The following is a 6,000-nucleotide window of genomic DNA, read 5'->3' on the forward strand; positions in this document are numbered from 1 at the left end:
AGAAGTGCCCGACATCTATGCCAAGTGCTACAGGAAGTGTGGGATGAAATGTCACCTGAGTATTTGGACAAACTGACAACTAGAATGCCAAGGATCTGCAAAGCTGTCATTGCTGCGCTTGGAGGATTTTTTGATGAGACATTTTACCCCTTTTTTTTCAAATTGTAATAGTCATTTTTCACATTATTAATGTCCTGATGATACATTGTGATTAGTTGAATGCCACTTTGGTGAATAAAAGTACCAATTTCTTTCCATATGAGCAAAATTTGTACATTACTCCAAACTTTTGGCTGCAATTGTACATTCTATTAAATAAAATTCTATTAAATTGTATTATTTTTTTAACAATAAAAAATACAATTTGAATTATACTCATAATATCATTATATTTAATAATTTTAATAATTATTATTATGATTTACTTTAACCATTCATGTTCAAATTTAAATTGCAATTAATTAAATAACAATGTGGTTTAACAATAATGTCCTTATTTATTTATTGTTACTATTATTCATAGATATGAATCACGTGGAATTATAGTAATGTTTAATTTGTGTGACGTTATTGAAGTACTGCATGAATGCAGATGATCGCGCGTTTCAAGAACACCTGTTCAGCTGTAGCTAACCGGAGGCGCGCCCTATCCTGGATCACACTTCTCCACGAGCACAGGAGCGAGCGTGGGCAGCGGGTGCGCGCTCTGCCGAAACGGCTGCAGACAGTCAGCGAGCGTAGAAAGGAAACGGAGGATATTATCCACCTTCTACCGCATTACCCGAGAACTACTCAATGCACTGCGCGTGTGGGAGAATCAGTCTGCATCACATGTGGCCAAACCAGCAGCGACTCGGGTAAGAGAGGAAATGTTATCACTAATACGCTGTCACGTTTAATGCGAATTACATGCAACCGGTTTCAGAGGGGATAAATCCAGCGCACTGATGGAAAATACTAGATTTGTGCTTTCTTTAATACGAGTGTTGCTTCAGTAAACACGAGTCGCGTAATCCTCGGTCATCCCGCGCGCTTCAGCCTCTCTGCGCATATCTGAGGGATGCGGTCTTAGTTCTGCTGCTCTGCGCAAATTATGACAGTCTCTGTTTTACGAAGATCCGTGCAAAATCTCACTTAACTGCAGATACATATGATCACAGCTTCATTTAAAGTCACGAGTTGTTAAATACAGATCGATACACTCGGGCTGTGTGATGTTGTCAAGTTAGTTGTTTTTTAGGCCGATGATGCTGCCGTATGTTGGGCAAGGATGCTGCACGGAGTGACACTGTCATCCTCCATCCAGTGCGTTTCTTGTGGCTTGACCTGTGTCTATATGGATCAAATAACTTAGACATATAGGGTTCTGATGGCAATATGTTTCATGTTGGGTTTGAAACGGACAGTATGATTTTAAGAAGATGATGAAGGCCTTAATCGGGTCCGGCCAGAACTCTGTTACTTTGTCTGTCTGTCTGTCTGTCTCTCTTGGCTGTGAACAATCAGTATAATTCCCTTTGTTGTTTGACTCTGAACTACTATATGTGTTAACTGTTGGCCTGCAGAGAGAAGTTTTACATTTGTAATCTTTTTCTGGTGATTGGGGAACCTCAGAACAGCTGAATTAGCCTAACTGAACTCATTTATTTGTATTTTTTTCCATCATGAATTAAAGATGCCAAGCTGCTTACATCAGATGATATCTGTGGCCATGTGACTTGGCCTGAGCCCAAATTCCCACTGAGTTGGACCATGGTCTGAATGATCCATTGATGAACATGTTATCCCCTCATTCAGCAGTCTTTGTCATATTATATTCCAATTATTCACACAGGTATTCCATCGAGCTATCTCAGCAGTTAGCGGAAAATGATCTGTATTGTCCAATCATAACTTTTGGAAACTTGACGAAAGTTTGACAATTCTGATTAGAAATGTCAAAATGGTCAAAAATGTAAATTATAACTATATCTGATTAAATCTTAGATTTCTTACTCTTAGTCTTAGCAAACGGCACTTGTTGCATTTTACTGGTAACACAACAATTGTACTACAAAAAGTCAGAATGGGACGAAAGGTTGAATCAAGGTTTAGATCACAACTGTCATTTACAAAATGCGTTATGACAGTAATGCATGTGACAGCTCTGATTCATGAATATCAAACTGGTTGGTGGTACTATCTGGATACTCTTTGTATATTGTAATTCAACTGCATCAAGTACACTTTCACAATAACTTCATTTCTAGTTCACTCTGTTAAGTTGCAATGACTTCAACACACCACCAGATAATGATATTCCACCCATTTACCTGCTTGCTATGATCACATTGTAGTAGTTTATCCACCAGGTAACAGTACTGTCAACATTAGCAGTTTAATAAGAAATAATTTGAAGTTTAATAGGCTAGTGTTTCATTTTACAGTGCTCTATATTTTATGTATGACAGCTAAGAGATTTGGCCACAAGAAGCACACACAAAACCACATGCTTTTACCTGCATAGCCCCTCATCACCTATAGAGGTGTTTTCAGCCATATGGTGAATTTGAAAGAAATCCTTATACTTGGCAACATGTTAATTATGGAGCAACCCTGTTGATATTCACACTGAGCCTGCAATTAAAACAGCATTAGAGAAACATGCTATTCACTCTCAGACAATTCTGCCAACATACAGGTATTTGTCAATTTAAAGGGATAGTTTGGCAAAAAAATTAAAAATAAATCGGCCATTGAAAAAACACTATTGATCGACCACTACTTTAAATATTGGCGGGAGGGCGTGGGTGCATCACTCTCAGTATCTATGCTTGTTACGGCCCTGCTTAAATATACTTGTCTGCAATGAAATAAGGTTGTGACCTGACATAGATCAGCCTGAGATACATCATTTCACTCCTTCCAACAGCATTCCCATCTTTCCCCTCCTCCTTGACTCAGATTCACCTACTATCAGGTTTCCCACACTGCAATTGGATGCTTCACCTTTTACTTCTCTGGCTTTTGTTTCCAGAGGTGCTATTTTTAGCTATGAAACAGCAGCTTTCTCTAGAGGGGGTGGAGCAGTGCGAAAGAGTTTCAATCACAAAGAGAGCAAGAAAGAGAGAAAGTCCAAAACGATGGGGTCAGTTGAACATTTGGTTTTTATTTTAGATTAGTATGTTTTGGGATACAGCTCCAGGGCCTTGAGTCTGTGTGCTTGAATGCAATGGTAACGGAAGATTTTTAAAGCCCCCAAAGTGCTCTTCATGTAGGTTCAGCTGAGTCAAGGCAAATGATAGGTATGGTTTTCAGGCTGGACTGAAACAAGAAGGACTGACTACTAGCTGCATCTTTATTGATTTCTTTTTTTTGCCCTCCAGTACAAGAATAACTTTCTCATATTGATTACTGAGGAGGCCTTGTTAGAGCCATTAGATCTGGTAGATCTGGAATGTTTAACAGTAGTTGAAGCATAACATATCCATGGACTTTTTTATTGACATTAAGATTTTAAGTTTAATGAAAATATAATTTATAGGAATGTAAAAGGGAAAGCTGCTGTGACTGGTCACTATTTTTTCCCCTTTATTTTTCTTTTTTTTTTTCAGGGGCTTGATGTAAAAATGTCCATGTGGTGTAACCATTAAAACTGTAAGTCTCATTTAAATATAACAATTCTGGAAAAAGTAATGTTGACATGAGTGGTGCAGAATAAACTTTTATTAACACTTAAGAATAAGGTTTAATTTGTTAACATTAGATAACAACATTAGTTAACATACAATGTACAATTGTACATAAACAGTATTTATTCATCTTAGTTAATGTTATTTTCAACATATAGAAATATGTTTTTAAAATCAAAAGATGTATATTTTAACTTTAGGTTATGCACAATCAAATAACATGAACTAATATGAACAATTGTATTTTTATTAACTTTAACAAAGATTAATAAATGCTGTAAAATATGGAATATTGTTCATTGAGAAAACATCTTAATATTCTTGACTTAAAAATTAGTGATATTTTTTAATTAAAATAGTTCTTACCTTTTTTATGTTTTTAAACTTTTTTGAGTTTACGTTGTGTACACTCTCATGTATTCAGGATGCAAGGAAAGTACTTTCATTCCTTTTACTTGATACTTACGCCACATTACATAAAAAAAAAAAAATTAAATACATTTTGTTTTGTAAAATGTTATAAATGTTTTTCAAAAAATGTATGAAACCAAATTGGACACAAAGATTACATTTGTATAAACTTGACTGGTGTGATGTAAACTAGACTTTTTGAAAGATTTCACATTTTTGAATTTGAAAAAAAAATTAAAATTTTTTTTTTACAAATTGCTGTTTGAAATTGTTTTTATTGAATATTGCACTCACCTCTTTTCAATAGCATTTAATGTCAACTACCCTTAAAGAGAATTGAAGTAGCCTCATTGCAACCGATAGAAACAGTAATTGTTCTTGGTCTGCTTTCTGTCACTGTCAGGAAATCTTGGTAATTATCAATCTAGAGAACATGAGATAACTAATGCGTCTCACTCCATGACTCACTGCTGTTTCCTTATTGAGCCCATCCTGTCTAATGCTCTGAGCATGTAAGTGCTTCAGTTGCTAAAATGTCTGGGAAGATGCTTAAAAGTATAATATTGTCAATTGTTTATTTGCAATAGCCACACCCTCACCCTAAGTGCTGTTTCAGATTCCCATGTTCTGTTTGATCTATAGAAGTGCTCAGCTCTGCCTTTCTAACAATGACCTGTTTGACTTTTATGACTGTTTTTGATGTGCAACATCAAAGCTTTGCATCTATTTGCTATATATTTGCATCTTTATTCAAGTGGAATCCTCCATTACTCTAATGGGAGGCATCTGTTCATAGGATGGTTTAGAACGTTTAATATTTTGTAGTACAGTCTTGCATAAAATGAAATATAATGCATTTAAGATAAAGTAAGGAGATCTTATGGGTTGCTCTAATCAAGCACAGTCTGTACTATCTCTCTATGACTTTGAGTTGTGCTCACACGGTTCCCTCTACCACTAGGGTGCCCACTGGCTCTGTAAAGCCAGCAGCCCTGCACCTGCACAGGCTTCTGAAGCACTAGGTCACGCGTCTGCATCAGGGACAGAGTTCTCCCCAAGGAACTGATATAATAGATTAAATGCATAAATTAAGCATGGAAAGAACAGAAACTATTGTCATTGACAGTTTATGTGAATGAAAAGGAGAAGGATGAGACTAATGATGGAACGGATGTGCGCATGTTATTGGCTTATGTAATGTAATCAGAGGATTTGTGTATGATGTGTCAGGGATTATGTTATATTCATGTTTTTTGCAGAAGCTTTAAAAGCACCTGACATGCAATAAAGCTATACATTTAGCTTGTAAAGGAACCGGTGACCTTGGTGTTGCTAGTACAGTTAAAATCCAGTTGAGCTATAAAAATAATTTTTATTTATTTTTATTGCTGTTGCGTGTTTGTATGTGTGGTTTTGCTCTAATTTTGTAATTATTGGGATCACAGCACATCCAGTGTAACATATGGTGACATCAGGATTGATTCAGTTGACCTGTTTGTGTGGAGTTTTTTTTTTTTGTTTCTTTTTTAAATCATAAACATAGAAAGAATAATTGCAGCATCTTCTTTTCAAAAGCACTTTATATATATGTATATATATATATATATATATATATATATATATATATATATATAATACCCAAAATACATTTACATGACGAGTCAAAATACATTTATGTGATAATCAAGATTAGGTCACATCCTGTCAATTGAGCTTGATTTATTTTGAAACCAGAATATTCCTTTAAATGCAAGTGGAGTTCAATAAATAGTTCAAATGAACAGATTTTCGAAGTACAGTGATGGGATTTGTAAAGTATAATGAATTACACGAGAGAAGCCTCCAATTGTCTGTCATTGTGAGTTATCTTCAAATATGTACAGTATGACAATGTGGATGTTGCTTTCTTTAAAAGGCC

Source organism: Xyrauchen texanus, chromosome 39 (assembly GCF_025860055.1).
Source record: "Xyrauchen texanus isolate HMW12.3.18 chromosome 39, RBS_HiC_50CHRs, whole genome shotgun sequence".
In the NCBI taxonomy this organism is placed as follows: Eukaryota; Metazoa; Chordata; class Actinopteri; order Cypriniformes; family Catostomidae; genus Xyrauchen; species Xyrauchen texanus.